Source organism: Chironomus tepperi, unplaced genomic scaffold (assembly GCF_022539635.2).
Source record: "Chironomus tepperi strain 1889 unplaced genomic scaffold, CSIRO-AGI_Ctep_v1 contig_301, whole genome shotgun sequence".
Taxonomy (NCBI): Eukaryota; Metazoa; Arthropoda; class Insecta; order Diptera; family Chironomidae; genus Chironomus; species Chironomus tepperi.
Window position 1 is genome coordinate 325647 of NW_027226423.1, and position 20086 is coordinate 345732.

Sequence of the window (20086 nt, forward strand, 5' to 3'; positions counted from 1 at the left end):
TCAAATGAAAATGTTAAATTGGAACAAAAAAGAAATTTCTAATTTAAAAGTTAATCAAACAAATCGATCGATTTTTCTATACTCCAAAATCACAAAAACAAAAACATCATTATTGAGGTTTTAATTGATTCAATGACATTAAAATTTGAGAATATTCGGAAATGATGTAACTCTAAAATAACATGTTTAAAACGTCTCATCGTGATGAATCCTGAAACAAATTTTGTGCTTCGTAACAAAACAGACCATCTCCGTCCCTCTTCTGAGCTTCACGCAATTTCCGAACATTTCCTTTTTTAAATCATCTCCATTCTCATTTCTGAATGCCAAATTAACATATTCGGTCTTTTTATAATCATTTTTTGAGCCATTTTATCATTTTTTGAAATTTAATACATTAGTTCCGAGCGACACATTATACTCGGAATTTAAGGAATTTAGTCAGAGTCACGCTGGTCTGTGCTGGTCTGTGGATCACCTAAACACTCTTGGAAAGACGCTGCCTATAGAAACACTATTGGACTTGGTATTAGAAATTGGCAGACAGGAGCCAGCTATAGATCCAGCTTTAGGCGCAATCTAAAGGAGGTCATGTATCACAACTGATCTGTAAGGTCAGCGGTGGAAGTAAGTGAGTAACCGATTTGTGCTATCGCAATTGTGTCCCTCGGTAGTCCCATCAAATTGCCACATCGCTGTTCTGCTATGATGATAGTTAATTAAGACATGAAAATAAATGAATCAGACATAAAAACACGAACAAAAGAAGTCATCTAAGAAGAGCCGTTCTTAAATCAACATAAATGTTGTCTTTAAAATGCTCTCACAATTTTCCGGCAAACTCTCACATTTATGGTGAAAAACATTGAACATCTGTCGCATCACGATCAGCAATGAACATTAAGGTATTAAAAATGAATGAGTATAAAATGATAAAGAGAACGTGAATTCCTTCCTTATACTGTCCATCATCATAAAATGAATGAATTGTTATGTTCATGTGTTTATAACTGGCACACCCGAGTTAACGGCGGTCATTTCTTAAAGAATTGTACATAATAAATGAACGGATGGATGACCGTGGATGTTTGATATTTTCCCTTTTGCATCACTAATGTTGTTTTATATGCAAACATAATTATGTTAATGTAATTGCTCATTCATAGTCGATATTGCCGCGACACTCAAGATGGAATGACTAAAAATATTGCAAATGTAAATGTTGAGGAATTAAAGAGTGTCGAGCAGGAATGGCAGTTGTCATGCATTTACTTTTTAATTGCGATTAACTTTAAGTTTTCTTTTTAATTTGAACCATAACTGTCAGCTGCGACATGCTAGATCAGAACCATTTGTTTATAGCATTCCAACCTGTTGTGTACAACAGGTGGCTGTGAGCCGCGACATATGAGTCGAAAAATGACAAGTGTTTTAAAATTTCATCTATTGAGTCTCGAACCCATGACCACAGAGTTGGTGTTGATATGATTAGGTATCAAAGTACTGAGCCATCCTGTCTACGAGGCACTTCGACTCACATGTCTCGAATCCCGAAGGATCCCCAATTTAAAGGGAGGAAGGGTTGACTCTCAAACTTCTCTGAATATACTCCTTCCACACAAAGCCGGCTTCCATTTTGGCGTTAATAAAAGAATTCTGGTGTAACCTTGAAGGACTCATGACATTTGTATCGCTAGGTATTGTACCGCGTTATTCATTTTAATGAACAATGTTTTTGGGACCAATTGAATCCATCACATTACGTTATTCATTTTATAATTCAAAGTCTGACTCGGAAGCTGACCAAATGTCAAGTGTATACTTTCTCATCGTATTCCCTGATATCGTAAAATACACCATTGGCGTCTATAGAGTAAAAGACTATCCCAACTACCTCATCTAAAGGGCGGCAGCCCAACAATCACACTAGGGGTGTTACGCTTTACAACAGAACGGAACCGGCAATTTCCGAAATCAAATTGTACAAATAATCAACAAAGGCATAACTGGGCATAACAATAAAATAGTAGAAAAGCGCCTAAAAAAATCTAATTTTAATGAAGTGTTTACAATCAAATAGTAAAAAAAAAATCTAATCCATCCTTCCAAGAAAAACCCAAACAGCACTAGGTAACGATAGTATACGCACTTAAATATCAAAAAAACCATAAAAAAAATTCTTCCATTAATTTCTATTTCTCTTCATATCCTCTCTCGCTCTCATCATAAAAACAGCAAGTATCTCTCAATAAAATTTTCCGTGAGATGAAAAAGTTTGTTTTTCACCACAGCAACAGCATGCAACAGCAGAATCTGAAAATGGAAAAGAAGTATATAGGAACAAAAAAAAAATACAGATTTAACAAAGATTTTTTCTTTCTCGTCTCTGAATTTTATTTCAGTTCAACATTAAACATTAGCGCGTTGACATCGTTTGCGATAAGGACATCAGTCGTTAGTGGTGTGTCATATATATTATAATTTGATAAATTTTCCATATTGGATTCAGGAAAAATTATAGTGAATTCCTTAAAAAGTGGAACTAAATTAAATTGCATAATATTGCAGACTTAAAGATCAGAAATTGATGAGCATTAAGTTCAATAAAATAATATATTCCGGACATGTTCATATGATTGCTTCTAAATAATAAATAACGATAATTCTTTTGAAAATTGATTATGGATTTGGAATAAGAAAAGAATGGAAGCAGAATAAATATTGAAAGCTGTTCAAGTGGAATTAATAAAGTTAACAAAAAAAAAAGTTATATATTTTGTGAAAGTGAGTGAGATAGAGAGATATTTATTGACGTATACTGAAAGTGACGAGTGCCTGAACATATTTCGAAAAAAAAAATTGTGCTGCTTTCATTTATATTATTTTTGCCAAGATATGTTCCATCCAATGACTTATATGTCTGTTCAATAACATTGTAATATACTGGTTGATTTTGATCTTGAATAATATTAAGACGTGGAAATAATTGAATGTGAGTTAAATTTGATGACGTGATGGATAGAATTTCTGATAATTTTTTTTGGATATTGGAGTTGCATTGTGCTCGGAAAATTTACAATTTTTCAAATTTATGATATAATTAGTTTCTAATTCAGTGTCATGTTAATATTGCGAATCGTTCAAAAAGTGGTTCCCTAACATGCAAAAAGCAGTGTACCCTAACATGGTACATAAATAACATTGTGGCGCCTAAAAGCAGTATTTTTGCCTGTTAAGGGTCTCTAGCGATACAAATGGAGATAATTCCACCATAGTGCAATTTGGTCTACACATGGAGGCGTCGCTCATTTGGTTTCAATAAAAAAGCTTCAACGGAGTCTTAAAAGCTCCTTGTTGCCTAATTTAATTGTGTTTCTCGGGGTTGAAGGAATTTATCGTAGCAAGAGATTCTAATCTCCATGAAAGGACTCATGGTTGACTCGAATTAGACACCTAAGCAACACAAATTATGAGACAGTGTTCATTGCTAGCAAAGCTCGAAGTCAACTCAGATTTTGAATGGAAAAGTCGACTCGACTTGATTTAAAATTGAATACAACTTCAAACTCTGATTTAAAGTCCATGAAGTGAATTTTTGAACTCCATGAAGCTTTCAAATGGCTGCCAAATATAGCCTTGTGTCGCAAATAATATGAGCACGAACTACACAAATAAAAAGCTCCATCCAGCCATGGATTTTTTAATGCTGTTAAATGCAAACGGCTTCCAGTTTATGTTAATAAATCTATTGTTGACAGAGCCTTTTCTATTCGTGTCGTTTAATTTTATATAATACATCCGGAGCCGTGCATTAAGGGAAAATTTTCAAGCTTTTATTTGCATTTTATATGCGTATATTTTAAAAAAATGTCGACTCAAATTTCGGGAAGCTATAAATTCCTTTATATTGCATTATGTAATGCTAAAATGACACAAAATAGTTTTCCAAATAAAAAAGTATCAGAATATCCTTAAATGTCATCAAATTCAACCTAACTATATAAATCTTCTTAATTATATAACTTACCAGATAAGTATATTGTGACTGAACCTGAAACCAGGAAGAAGAAACCCATTATAAGGAGAAATTTTATGTGAAAACTCACGATAATTGGATATTAAGCTACCCACACATACTATATACTGCGTATGTTAGACTTTATGAATGAAATGATAAAAAAACTTCCTTATTGTGAAATAAAAACGAAGTTTATTGAATGAAAAATCTTAAATTACCCAGCATATATGTTGCTATAAAATGAGAAAAAATATGAACTTTAGTGATTTTTAATCCATATTTATTGTAGTCATTTAATGTGAAGATATCAAAGTTATTGTTCAATAAATCAATTTTTTTTGTGGATATAATAATAAAAGTCATAATATTAGCGACGAAATTCCTATCGGAACCAAAAATTTGGTAAGAATTTTAAAGATTTAATTTATGTCCTTGGATATTTGATCATTAAGAATTTTTCACAATTTTTTATGAATTTGACCGAGTTTGAGGAATGGATTTTTTTAAAATTATGTGGTTTTCCCGAATGACACAAATGATGAAAGCTTCGACACGGAGCTTTTAAGGCTCTGCTAAACCTATTTTGTTAGCACTAAATGGATCTCGATTCCGTTTAACAGCCATTTGTCTCCCATTTAAGGATGACTTCCAGAGGTCGTAGTCGACTCAAATCTTACATACAAATCTTACGATTCTGAGCTCTGATGGCTTCCAATTGCTGTTAATAAAAGAACTTTAGCGGAGTCTTAAAAGATCCGTAGCCGAGTCTTCTTCATATGTGTCGCTGGGGCTTTAAACAGTGAATGTGACTATAGAGCGAGGTATATACAGACTAATAACAATTATGTATATCAGTGGTGGACAACCTGTGCGTCGCGGTACACTAGTGTGCTGTCAAAAATATTTGGAAATTCCATCAACCTTCTGTGGTTTAAGTAGAGCCTCACCACCAAGATGTTCTCACGAAAAATAAAAGGTTGTCCACCCTGATGTATATGATGAAGATTTTAATTAAAAATTTCACAATACCTATCAGAAAAGTCATTAAAATTTCAAGGAGAAGTACTTCATATAGTCATAAAACCTCAAGTATGGATCAATTAATTATGAAATATATGAAATTTATCAAAGGATCGAGACTCTATTTTAATAAGCATTAGCCTATATTTAATATTTTATAAATTTAATCTTCTTCGTCTTGAAAATTAATTTAAAACGCCTGAAACAGATTAAATGTCGTAATTAATGCGGTTTACATAATCGCAAGATATTCTTGGACACATTTTTATTTAATGAGTAACATTATATAAGCTAAAATTAAAAGTTGGATGTGAAAAATTCAAATAGCTTTAAAAGTTTTAATATTAAATTTAATTGCAGTCAATTTTCAGAAATCTGAGGATTATTTTAGAGATTTTGAAATATTTTAATGATTTTTTTTCTTCAGAAATTGATTTAATTAAATTTAACGTTACATCTTCCTACATCCTTAACATTATGATTTTTCTAGAAAATTTTCTCATCAGTTAACAAGAAAATCACATAAGCTTCAAATCAATGAAGTAAAGCAGATTATTAATAACAAATTTCTCGAAAAAGTCATTCGGAAAATGAAGATGCTAGGCTTAATTTAAGAATCAATATGCTGTCCTAGAAGAAATTGTTCAATCAGTGTACTTCCTTTAATTCCACAGTATTATCGTAATGATTGATACTGGGCTTAAAATCTCTAAAAGGCACCAAGAATACTTGCCTAAATGAGCATAATCAGCATAATTAAACATGCTCAGTTTTGACTATACTCATGCTCCTTGTCTTTTCGGAAAATAATAGACAGACATTCCCTAAAAGGCAAAGTGACCGCTTTTAGGTATCCTAGAGGACTTTCTATACCATACTCTTTGTCTGTTAGGGATTATCGTGAAAATTAGCATTTTTTACGAGTTTTACATTTTTTATTTCAAATTAAGATTTAAATGACTTTTCTTTATAAAAACTATAAAGAGTCCAAGTCGACTCAGATTTTGTATTTGAAAGTCGATTCAATTTGACTTTACTCTCCAAAATCGAATGCATGCGGATGCGGCTCACCATTTGGCCTCCACATGAAAACGGGTTCCACTCGGAGTAGCCTTCTTCATTTGTGTCACTCGGAATATACAATTCGAGTCGACTTCAAGCTCTGAGCAATAGTGTCTGACCTTGTACAGCAGTCTTAATATGAAATTCTTTTAAAGTTCTAAAGAAAGTACTTACTTACTCTACTTCCTTGGCAGGGGCATTGGTAGACCATTGCCAAGCGAAGAGAACGTCAGCTATATCCTTCAAAGGCTCCTGCCAGTTCTAAAATTACAAAAACTTAAAAAAAATGAATTTTCGTTCAACTTTAAAAAAACGCAATTAAAAAGATAAGAAATACAAAGAAATTAAAAGAGGCGGAAACAAACGAAAAAAGCATTATTGCCTCGAGTACTGTCTAATAAAATATAATGAAATGATAACAATTAGGTATATATACAGGAAGCAGAAGAATTGTAATAAAAGTTCATCAACACACAGCTGAGAAATAAGAAGAAATGAAAAGTTTTTTTTATATTTTCATGTAGATACATACATCTGATTAATTAAAGAAAATGTCAGCACACACACAGCAAATAACGGAAGTAAACTTCCAAATGATTTAGAAAGCTTTCATAAACTTTTTTTTCCGCTTTCAAGCACATTTTGACAAGATTATTGTGCAGATGTTTGTATACCTTGTTGACTACAGGAGGTAACTGACCATCATGTATTCCCGACTAGCTGTCGCCGATGATAAAAAAAAAAATTTCTTCCATTGGTGGCTGCTTCGGTTGACTAATTGTGTAATAAAATATTTTTTTGATGGCTGTTTTCGATGGAAATAGCCGCAGGGACATTTTTTTGTAGCTTCTCAATTTTTTTTAGAAAAGAATTTTCGAGAGTATTTGGGGTCGTCAATAAATGACGTTCAGCTTAGATCAGTGTTGTCCAAACTGTATGCCACACGCGTTAATGCAATGAACCTCATGCCGTGTTCGGCTTCGGTTTTCGAATACCATCAAATTATGTCGTAGCACAAACAAATTTGGACAGCAATAACTCAGGGAGTCAGTCTTAGAAACTAATGTAGTGTCGGGGTCAGGCATTGAGGTAGGTTGTAGGAACAATTGTAAAAAATCAAGATTTTTATGACAATCTCCGATCCTGAACGGGGAAGCAGAATTGCCAGGACTTTGGGGGTTTTGGACTCAATTAAAGGGAAGAAGGTTCTACATTAGATTCCTTTCAACCTTCTGAATCCACTTCGAGCTCTGCTATCAACTCAAACCCTTTTCTAAAGTGAAGCATCAACAATTCTGTATCCATAAAACCTATCCCAACTGTGTACGCAATTTATGAACATCCACATAGATCCACATCTCTTCAATAACAATGTATGACCTTCAATCCATAGCTATAGCTCGACTACAGCTTTAATAAAATTGCAGCAAAATAAAAAAGCAATTTCATAATCATTTTGGATAAGAAATAAGATGTCACAAGGGCATCTTATACAACGTCCATTATTTCTTCAGGACGTAAGTCTTGACAAACAAATAATATTGTGTTTAACATTGAAGGTAGACGATTCGGTTCCAAAAAAGTTTTTTATACAATTTAATTTACTCGCAAAATTATGTGAAAAAGTATTTTTTTATGGCATCCACAAAAACGTTCATTTACCTTACATTGTTCCCAGTGATTGAGTCAAATTATCAGAAACAAAAATTGCGTACACGCGTGAGCCACAGAAGGAGGAAGACAAAACTTCAATATCGGTTATGTCAATAAAGTTCTCTCATTTTTTTTTTTGTTTTTGGATGTAAGCATGGAAGAGATAGATAGATGAAAAAAAGTTTTATTGAATTAGGCTGAAATAATAGGATCAGCTATTTTTCTATATAGACTGTAAGGGCGACGTTAGAAGGGAGATATCAAAAATAATCTATCCGGGTACATTTTTTACCCAACATAGCTTTCATTACAATGCATAGAATATGAAAAAAATATGATAAAGGATGAATGAAGGTTGGATAGACACTTGGTGATTGAATAGAAAAATGAGATTTATGAGGAGTGAGGATGGGAACAAAAAAATGATTGAATTTGACATGAAAAGCATGGTGAAAGATTTTTCATCAAATTTCATTGAATGAAGAGCGATAAAATTCCTATAGCTTGAACAGCTTGTGCTTGAACCCCTTGAAAGAATCCAATTGTTTCATAAATCCAAAAAAAAGCGTTTTTTGTTCCTTTCATTCATCTGAAAAAGGTAAATCAATTGATCATTATAAATTGCTTGATTAAGGAAAAATTGAGTTAAATAATTTGGATTTGGCACTTAATTTGGGTATGAAAAAGGGATTTGAAGAACTCTTTTTGTTCTGATAAATCATGCAAAGCTTACGGTCGTGAATATCGATATCCAAAATATCCGGTAAAAAAGTATGGCATGGGGAAAAATCTACATATTGATAGCGAGGAGCGGAAAGCTCAGGTGACACATTCTGTCTCTGATATCATTTCTGTCGCATATTTGGTATTTTTTGGCAACTTGCCCGAGCGACACAAATGCAAAAAACTCCACTAAACCTCTTATTAATACCACACGGATACCGATTTCATGTCGAGGTCAAATGGCGTACATATTACACCCAAACTGAGGCTGTTTCCTTTTGGTATTAGTAAAAGAGGTTAAGCAAAGCCTTAACCTTCGTGGTGGAGCCTTTTTCGTTTGTGTCTCGCGTAATGTTACCTGAGTTGTTTGCTCCTCGATGGATAGCCACACAATCCCCAAAATGCCGCGTTCCTTTCATCAAAAATTAAAATTAATACCTGAACAACCTCAATATTAAGCGTTTTAATTTATTAATTACCTGTTCATCTCCAAAATTTCCTATTAATAATTACAGTGAGCCTTTAGGAATCAATTTTTGTATCAATGAATGATTAATGTGACGAATTAATAGGAATCTGTAGCTATTAATAATTTATTAATTGAGAAATTTGCTGTCATTTGTAAGTTAAATATTTGAAGAAGACACACGAGTCGAAAAGTTGATGACACTTATTCCACGCAGAGCACTGATTAAAAAAAAGGTTGAAAACAAGCTCTGATTTATAAATAACTTGAGATTTTATTTGGATGTGAATTTTGAGGAGTCTAAAAATAACAATTTTTAACGGAAGTCATTTAGTAATGACTCGAAAAAAATTCAAATAAGAAGTGTTTCTTAACAGGCAAAGAACATACTGTCGAGAGCTCGCTCACCTTAAACATACTAGGTGAGCATGGTCGTGAGCGTTGCTCTCAACTAACTTTGCTTTTGAAAGCATGATCTTTGTTGTGTTGTCCGAACTGTGTGCCGCGACATACTGTTTTGCCCCCGAATCATTTTTCTAATGTCATGAATCACATGTAGTGTGTGGTTTGATCGTGGCTTACCACCATGTTGTGGCATGTAACAAAAAGGTTGCTCACCACTGAGTAGAGCATCGCGAAGCATAGTAATTCCTATTTATGTGATTAAAATTAATTAAATTATCATATTTTAAAACTCACAAACTTATGAAGCTATAATACATGGAGCAAATTATTCCCTTCCAGCTACACCTCTCAAAATAATTTCACTATTACTCTAAAATCACGTTTGATATTTTCTGATTAAATCTAATTTAAACTTTTCAATATGCAATGTATCGTTCCTATGCTTAATCATGAAATCCTTAAATAAACATATCAAACTACATTATGCTTCCGTGAATATATTCATTATAATGTGATTTGCATATTTTCATGTCAATTACCTGAAACTATGTCTTCCTTCATTATTCAACGCCTTGAACCAAACATTCTCGATAAGAATATAGATGATATTGATAAGTTTCGTACACATGTCAAGTTGATATGCTCGAGAGTTTGCGAAATAACAACAAAAACTTTATCATAACATTGTACAGACATACTTCGCATATATTGAAAGTTAAATATGATCTAATTAACCAATTCTCTGTTTATTTTTCCATTTCACAAAGTTTGATGTGATATTTCCACTCGAAATATGTTCAATTTTGCTCATACGTAAAGTCAAAGCTTCGTGCTGTTTTTATTTTTTATTTTTTCCTCCTCTTGGTTCATTTGACTTCTCATCATTATCAGCTTGTATGTTATGCATGTCTTCTGCAAACATTGGGAAATGCGATAAAAACTTTTTTGCACCTCAAATAAAATTTTGTTATTATTTGATGGTTGGGTGGATGTGCAAGGTTGTGTTTATTAAGGTATATTTGCGTCTAAATTAGAAAAGTTTACAATTTTCAGCAGTTAAAGTTGTGTTTAGTTAACATCATAAAAGCTCATGTTCTTCCGAGCGACACAAATTGAGGAAACGGATACGGAACTCTAAAGAACTCTTTTTTGCTCCTCTGCACAGTTGCGTGGCACGGAGTATATCAATTTGATCTACTTAGTAGCGATTTGTGTGTCGCGAATACACAAACCATGGTAGGGTAACTGGAAACAGCGACAAAGCACCGAATCTGACCCTGGGATCGAACTCGGCATGATCGGCACAAGATCTTCATAGCTGCCAAATGGCGGTCACATGGCTTCCAAGTTGAAATTTTTGTGGAACTCAACATGACAATTGCTACTTGAACTCCATAATGCAACCATTTGGCTGCCATAACTAAATTGTTCCGAGCAGGCGGGTCGTTAAAGTCGATTGACTGACACTTTAAGCTAGTGGTGGACAACCTGTGTGCCAAAAGACACTAGTGAGTCTTCAAAATTTCTTGAAAATACCCTGAACCGTATGTCTTTTGTGGCTTCGGTCAAGACTTTCCACCAAAGTATGACCTGATAGCTGACAAATTTAACATGTGTCGCTCGGGTCTGAATTTTGAAAAGCTATGAATATTGCTAACGAAACTACAATTTTAATAAAATTATATATTCATCCAGACAGTGAACAAATGTGATAAAATTTATTTAATTTTATGTCATTTCCGTCTGCAAAGAAAATTGTCTAGCATGTTAATTTAGATGCTTTTATAAATAAATAAATTATACATCTGGTGAACTGAATAAACTTTAATAGAATTTTTGGCATTTTTGGCAGAAAATAAAATTTAAAATTGGATGTGATTTAAATTACTTTTTGAATAAATTTGGAATATTCACGAGACAGGGAAAATGTTAAATTTTAATTAAAGATATTTAGAAATTTGTAAGGATATTGGGAATTTCTGTAAAAGAAAAAAAAACCGAAATAATTACCGACATTGATGGGAAAACTTTTCCACATCAACTTTAATTAAGGCTCCAAAAATTATTTATAAAAAATTTCTAGAAATTTATTTTTCGTCAAAAATTCCTCTTAACCTACATTTGAATTCGGAAAAATATTTGAATAAGAAGAAAATTTGAACAAAATTACGCAGAAATAAATTTTATCACGTGCCAAATTTACATCAGAGATTAATTTACATGCTTTTGCGTAGTTCTGTTATCAATTGAACTTGTTTTTAAATTAAGGCTCTTCTCACTTTTAGAATTCTATGAAGTTTATTAATATCTACATTGTTACTGAAGAGCACAAGTCGATTAATCAATCTTAAATACGACACAATGCCGACGTTGATTGTCTGATTGATATGGTGCTGGGTTAATACAAAACAAAGTTAATTCCTTAGGTTTTTTCAACAAACACGTTTATTAACACCAATTGTCCACTTCAAAATTAAAGTATCGAGCCAAAAAGCACACGGCGTAGGAAAAGCCATCAAATCGGATCCCAGACCGATTTCACTCTGAGCTGAAACCGAATTTCGTTGAAATTTCACACTTTCCTACTTATGTACCACTACATTCTTAGAGAAACAGATTATCCAAAAGACACGTCATAAAAAGAAGACAAATTGAAAAGAAAAACTCGAAAAATAAAGATTTTTTTTAAAGTAAATCCTTGTTAAAAACTGATTACGAACTAACTGTTTCCACCAAGTTTCCACAGCAAATAAACTAAGTTTAAAACTTCAAAGAATCTCAAGTCGTAGTTTTTCAACTAAACCATAGATATCATCATGTCTGCAGTTAATCCAATTCCATTTCTCAAGTTTTTTGTTCACGGATTCTTTATACTTTCAGCATGGTATCTCGACGACCCGAGCGACACGTTAGGACAATGACATTCTTGCAATGGGTCGCGCAGGACATACCATAGTCTGTTTTTGCGTTGCAACCTCATGATTTGTGATCATTGATTGTGATGTATTCAAAATTCTCTCAAAAAATAAAATTTCCATTACTGCTGACTCAGCAACGTGCAAATTGTGTGTAATCAAGTGCACTTTAATGGAAGATAAAATAAAAAAAAAAAATTTGGAAACTTTTTCTCCATAATCATATGAATGCGAGTATCTAGTGCTTCTGATGTGCAAGAAATAAAGACGAAATGAAATAAAAAGGATGTGTGAACGAAAAGAAGAACTAAAAGTGATGAAGGTTGAATTATTTTTTTTTTCGATGACTTGATCTAATATGAGGAAAAAAGATGAATGAAATCCTATAAAAAATGAGTTAACTTAAAATTATGAGAAATATGTGTAAGTGACTTCTATTGCACTTTTATCGATCTGGAGTGAGAATTGGAATTCAAGGAGAAATGTGGGATGAAATGAGAGCACTACGATGAAGTTGCAATGATGAGAAATAGTTAATTTTAAATGCTGATTTTCAATATTTTACTGGAAAATATACGTCGTAGAAATTGCGAAAAATCTGGTCAAGTATCATACCTACACTAGCTTGAAGCCAGATTTCATAGAATCTGGACCTTGACTGTTGTCATTCTCAGGGCCCAATTCAGTGAACCGCGCTTTTGTCGTACAAATTTGTCGAAATCCGTCGTCACGAAGCAACTTTGATTGTAAATATTAATACGGTGACGCAGCAGTAACTTAGCGTACACGATATGCTATTCGGGTATGCTGGTCAACCACCGGAGGTTTGACATGTGTTGTCCGGGATTGGATTATATACATTCTATCATGATAGTTCTTCTGTCTCCTTTATTTTGTGAAGTATGAATTGGATTCTGGTTTCTTGAGCATGAAATCGTGAAATTGCTTAACTTTTACCAGATCTTGTATCAAATTCGAAGTTAGATTTCAAAGTGCTATCAATAGAAAGCAGAGTTGTGAAACGGCCTGATTTTATCGGTCGGCCTAAAACGGCGAGCGATAAAAACGGCGGGCCGTTTATTTTTTCAAAATGGCGGCCGATAAAAAACGGCGAGCGATAAAAAACGATGGCCGATAAAAACGGCGAACGACTGGCCGATTCTCTCGGCCGCCGACATCGGGCTTCGCAACTCTTTTAGAAAGTCAATCCAGTAGCAGTATACATCAAAATTCTAAACCTTGTTGTCGATCAACGTCTTTTTTGTAACTTTTGATTACTTAGGACATCATGCACTTGTGAATAAAATATATAGTACCAATCTTATTGTCCTTTTCTTTAATAATTTACCAAATGTATCCACAATTACTATTGCCATTCCATTTCTTAATTACTTACACAAGTTCATTATAACTAATTTACTTAATATAATCATGATTGATTCTTTCCGTCCAAACATTTTTATCTTTGTGGCAATGCGGACTGTGATTTGAAAAGTCACGCAAAAATTCTTACTCATCATTACGCTTACTAATCCCAAAAATAATGATAATGGAGACATCAATACAGGCAGACGCCCAAAAAATTCGGAAGATTATAATCATCATTATGGAAATTGTGTAGGCGTTGAACGTTCCTACCCGTTATCAAAAAAATAATTATAATGTATTTTAAATGACCTTCGTTGCGCTTTGTTTGGACTTTTGATGTTTGTCTGCCATGATTAATTAGCTATGGGCAGTATTTATTGGATAATGAGTTTAACAATTAATTTGGGTCATTTAAAATTTTACTTGCTTTTCCCACGCGTGATTTTAATTATTTGGCGGAATTACAACAATGAATAAATTCAATTTTCACACATGAATGTGTATTTAACTGCTGAAATAATGAGTGCCTGCATTTGTTAGTTATTGGTTAATAGATTTTGTATTTGATTTAATTTTTGAATATTTTATTGGTATAAAAATCTGTGAAAAATTCATAAAAAGCTATTATGTCGTTTTCTGAGGTTTGATGCACTAGTTTGTGCTGTATAAATAGAGTTAAGTCAATTCTGGGCGCAATCACATTGCACGACGTAGAGGTGCCCTAGTAGAAACATTAAGCTGTTCGAGTTTGGTCAAACTTCTAAGCAAATGCTTTCTAAAATCATTAACCTGCAAACATCCTTACCAACATTCAATATCTTTATTACACAGTCCATTTCCTGTCTCAATACGAGTCATTGCTATCATAACTTTTATCTACAGAAACCGATTCAGCACAAAGAAAACAAAACTTTACCCAGCTCATGTTCTTTAAGATGATAAGCAGAGAACCCAGATATATTTTTAGTAGGAACGACAAAGTTTCAAATCTTTTGATTATTTTCCTTTTGATGAGTTTTTAAATTGAAGGCCATGTTACGTGTCAGGTTTTACTCTCTAAAGCCTATGAAAAGTTTTCATGTTTAATTTTTTTAAAGAATTTTTGAAGCTTTATCTTTTCAGTGCTTTATATTGAAGCTTCTCGCATGCGGTACACAAAAAAAGTTTTTACATTTACAATGTAGTAATAATGATGATAACAATATTGCTTACATCAACATGAGTAAATACTTTTTGACAAGTTGAGAAACCAGATTGGTTTAATGATTCATCGTCATCTTTAAAATAAATATTGTGGTAGTTGTGATTTGCTATGCTTAAATGATTTATTAACTTCAAATTTTTTATTGATTCTGAAATTTTGGGGAAATATTTTTAAACTAGGAAAGATTCTACGTCAAGCATGTCGAGCATACTCAAAAATAAGCATACTCACCTAAATGAGCAAGCCTATGAGTATACTCAATCAATATAACAGAGCATTCTCAATTTTGTGAGCATATTCATAAGCATGATCTTTGTCTGTTCGACCTCGAAACCACTCAAACATAACATAAAATTAGAGCAGAGCTTAGAGACCGGAAAGACAGTCAGAACCTCAGAACTTCACAAGCATCAATCCTAATGTTTCCATTTTGCACAATCTCGTGAGAAAAAGGATAATAATCTTCGCAAATGACCTACATAGTTGTCATACACAGTCAATTGAGATCGATCTAACGCCTACAGTTGTATGTTACTGAATGTGAACAATCATGCTTCACTCATTTTCGTACCATGGGTTTTCATCTTTATCTTGTCAAATTCAAAATTTCCGCCCTCTGAATGAGAATTTAAAGTTGACACGCCCGATCTGTACATGTTTAAATGTTCGTAGCACAGCGACGTATAATAAGAAACAAATAGCAGCTGCTAGGCGAAAGCAGCAAAATTTTCAAGTGGCTAACATTTTGTCCTAAGTATTCTGCCTTTTCGTCATTGTATTGTGCAACATTTCAATATGTGCCGATCGGGTCATATGCACGTATCTGTCAAGAAAATTCACAAAATTCAAAATCATTGAACCTTTATCCATTTTCGATTCCTAACGTTAAACTTAGTTACCCACGTAAAATTATGTCTGAAATATGAAACTACGCCTTTCTCATTAAACTTTAAATAAGGATGTAAAACTTTTTGTATCCGATGAGAGTGCTCAACATTATATGCTGTTGCTCTGTCTTATATACGTAGCAGAAAATAGGAAAGATATCTCGTTGGCGACGACGTAATTGTAAAGCATAAAGAGAACTTTGACATGGCTGAAATGAAATTGAAATTGTTATTGAAACTTGTTATTGTACAAAAGAAAAGATAATAGAAATAGAAAAAGTAAATAATTTGACTTGAAGTTTCTCTTCTGCTATGACATTTTTTAAAGACATCAATTTAATCAAATTGTACTGAAAAAGGAGAGATGTGGAGATTAAGGTTGTCATTGAAAAACGATTGTCATATTCTAATGAATGGATTTTCAATAAAGGGTATTGGCCACTTTTTATTCCTTAAATTTAGGGATCTTATTTGCATTTATCATCTTTGAATTTCCCTTTTTTTGTAGAAAAATCGGGTACTTGTCAAGCAAAGCAAAATTTGAATTTCAATGACGTAGCCGAATATCTGAAATCGACAATACTCTTGTCTGGCAACAAATCAGAGTCACAGCAGCCTGAATTCGCCTTTGTGATCAATTATCCGTTTTGTGCTTTTCGGATTAGTCTTTTAGAGTTGTATGACTAATGAGTAATCTTGATGGTAACTAAACCGGATAATACAGGACGGTTAAACCACAACTAATCCAGATTTAGGATTCTTTGACTCTAGTATGTACAATATTCAGAGAAATCTAGCCTCAAGGTAGACTAGAGTTAGTTTGAGGACAGTTGTTCTAGATGCTGTTTACGTCAGTTGACGCTTTTAATGATCGAGACATCAAACATTTCCATGACACCAGAGCTCGAAGTCGACAAAAATTTTACATGCAGTCGAGTTAAATTTTCCACAAAAGGAACCGAATCGACTTCAAGCACTGCATTGTCCAAACTTGTCGTTTTCCAATCTTTATGACAAATATGTATTTCTTTCGAGAAAGCCATGCATTACTGTCCAATTTTGATCCAATTCATTCCGATTGACATATTTAAATTCCTAAAAATTTCAATAAATGTCTACAAATTGTGAATATTTTTCTTATGATCGGAAACGACCATTTGTACTAGGAATTTCCTCGAAATGTGAAGAAAATTCTTAAAATATCAATCATGAGAAAATATCCTCATCCACAATAGAAGGACACGAATATTTTGACATTTTTTCTAGAAATTTATGAATGGGAGAGCTTAATAGAAAGTCTTTCGGATCAATGTATCGTAAAATTTCGAGAAAAATGAGAGCATTTACATTGTAATTGCTTTTAGGGCAATGTTTTTGCTCAGTGATAAAAGCGGTGTGAAAAATGGGTGGAAAATGACACTTAATTCCATTTGGATTTTTTTACATCCATTGTCTCTTCTTGCTACCTTAAGGGAGTATTTTCAATGTACTTACATAAAATATCTTAATGACACCTATGTGACTAAAAAATTTATTATAAAAATCTGAGCTATAAAATGTAAAAATGTGTTGGGGATGTTCGGGTATGATGTCCAATAATTAGAAGGGGAGAGCCACCGAGCCAATTCTACTCACAATCGAAATATGAATAGAACCGTTAATAATCATCATCATTGTAAAGTAGACATTATTTATGGATGACCCCATGACACATCCCAGCCGAGCAAAGAGATTTGGCTCCCAAATAAATTTTTAATGTTTACTCATTTTTCAATAAAATTCTACAAAGAAGAAAAGAAGCAAAAATGTTAAAAACTTTTTAATATTTTTAAGAATCAAAAATTATTTCCCATCGGTACTTAAATGCTTAATGACAAAATATGAAAAATTTTGTATCAATTTTTTATTGCCCTTTTAAAGAAAGAACGAAAAAAGAAAGTGTACGTGAGATAAAATTGAGGAATAAAGAGACTAATGTCTGACAATAAAAGGTATGGGACATCAGCGTGTTTTCATTAAACGACTCGTAAAATTTAATTTTGTTGTCTCCACTAATTTCTAAAATATGATTAAGATTAGTTAGACTGATTTGGATTGATTTTTAATTAGCTAAATTGTTTGCCATCTCCTTGAAAAATTTGTTATTGAGGACGTAAAGGTCATTCAACTATGTGAGCAACGTGGGTTGTCAAAATCAGAATCTGGTGTGTTTTTGAAATGTGTACACATAAAAAAATGGATGGAATATGAGTACACAAGCTGTAATGCTGAGAAGGGTTATCCAATCTAAACACTGCATGGAACTAAGTGTGTGGAAATGGATTAAAATGATTCAAAATCATAAAAATTGAAAAAAATTTGACTAATCTGCAACGGATCTACGCATGAGACGAGTATTGGTTCAGTTTTCCTCTAAATCAATGGTGGGCAATCTTTAATTGTTCACGGCACATCTTGGTCTTAAGCCTCGACTGAAACCACAGGAATTCGTGGATAAAACATGGAGTCGATCCCCATTCAAACCATGTACATTAATTAGGTACTAAAAATTAAGTTCCAACACAAATATTGGAGTAATCACCAACTTGAAGTTTTGGAACATCCCCTGCAAAATCTAAAGCTACAGCTACAGTAGCTCTTAATTAAAATTTCTTTGTAATTTATTCTAGTTCATCTTATTAAGCGATAATTTAATTTTATACTAATTTGCATATTTTTAAAATAAAGAACAGCAAAAAAAAGTCATTAAGACATCAAATGACATAAAATTAACAATTCGCGAATAATAAAACAATTTACGAGCTTTTTAAAGACGATGAAGGATCTCTAATTCTCACAGTTTCAGTCAGTGCTGAAGAAAAAATAATTTATGGAATCGTTCCTTTATTCTCGTTGAATGGCGCCGTCATATAATGTTTTGATGTGCTATTGAGGTGGTGGAGGGTGTTGAAAAAATAACATTGATGTTGAGCTGTGGAATGTGAGAGAAGGAAGAGAAATAAAAAAAAATCACAAAAGTCTCTTTTTATTTTGCGTAAACAAGATTTTTTAAGGATTTTTTTTTTTCATTTGGGGTCGTTTATAAGTTAAGTCTAATTTAAAATGGCATATTAATCATTGGTGCTTTGTGGTGAAATGACATTGGTGGTCTGAATAGTAGAGCGTTTGTCTTAAGTGCCAAAGTTTCTGAGTTCAATCCCAAGAAATTTCCAATTTTCGAAACATTTTTCCATTTCGCCGTTCTAGTTGGTTTGTATATTTGGTGCATTTTTTTTTTTTTTTTTATTAGTTTGATTCATTTTATATATAAGCATTGCTGCTGTTTTATATTTAATATTTGGTATTATTGCTTTCTTAAGTGTAAACATTTTGCTGTTTTGTATCAGAGTTGCTCATTACTATTGGAGGTCATTCGAAATTGATTCGTACAAAAATTCTTTGAGTTTTAATTTAAATGAACTAATTGATCTGGCATTTTTGATAGTGTTTGGGATGGAATTGTAACTTATAAGAGAACGGATGTAGAAGTTGGATGCGCCTAGTTGGGTATTGGTGGTAGGGACAGAGAAATCTTGCGCAATCGAATTACTACTAGATATATTGCATGATACAGCAGGTCTCATGATGTACTCGTGTCCTTGCCAAGTGCAGAATAAGCTAGTGGTTTCCGGACCCGACTATAAACTGTAAGGTATAAAGGATGAGGTACAACAGATTATTCATCGCCTATCCCTCCAGTTCATCCTTTCTTTGTGCTCAAAGTTCCCACTAAATTTCTACAAAAATATACCACAACAATAGAAAATTGTTGCATCCTTTGTGAATAACCCCACACAAAATACTTTTTTTTTCCATCATCGTTATTATTATCATCCTTATTATTATTTTTTATTTTGTAGTAATAAGTATTGTTGTTATTGTGGGTTTTTTTTCCTCATCGGCGATGACATGACAAATAAAGTCAAAAAATATATAAAAGAAGATATTTTCTCAAGAGGCCATCTTGAGCGGATATTTACCGAAGGAAATGTATTCATTTTGTGTTGACTAAATTCCTTGAATGATACAAGTGAGAATATGTCATTTGGGTGTGATGCCTACCAATCCTAATTTTTGTTTTTGGCTTGTTAAATAATAAGAAAATATTTAAAGATTTTTGGGGAAATTGTGGTGTTTTTAATGGTTATGGATGTGATTTTAGAATTTCTGAAGCTACTTTGGGTGGAGAGCCGAGCAACGCAAATGAAAGCTTCTTCAAGGAGCTCTTAAAGCTCTTTTAAAGTGTCGTTTTACACTAAATTGAAGCCACTCCAAAATGCCAACCTTAGAGATAAGTGGTATGCTTCGACTAAAACCATACATGGC

The 20086-nt window shown here is 33.0% G+C and overlaps 1 protein-coding gene across 1 annotated transcript in view; it reads left to right on the forward strand.

Annotated features, from left to right (window-relative positions):
- Nucleotides 1–4394: 4394 nt before the first annotated feature.
- LOC139092487 (uncharacterized) overlaps nucleotides 4395–20086 on the forward strand; it is a gene marked incomplete at its 3' end in the record, with an annotated part of 36566 nt that continues 20874 nt past the window's right edge. Inside the window, exon 1 of the mRNA XM_070642897.1 lies at nucleotides 4395–4420. The remainder of the gene's footprint in view (nucleotides 4421–20086) is intronic.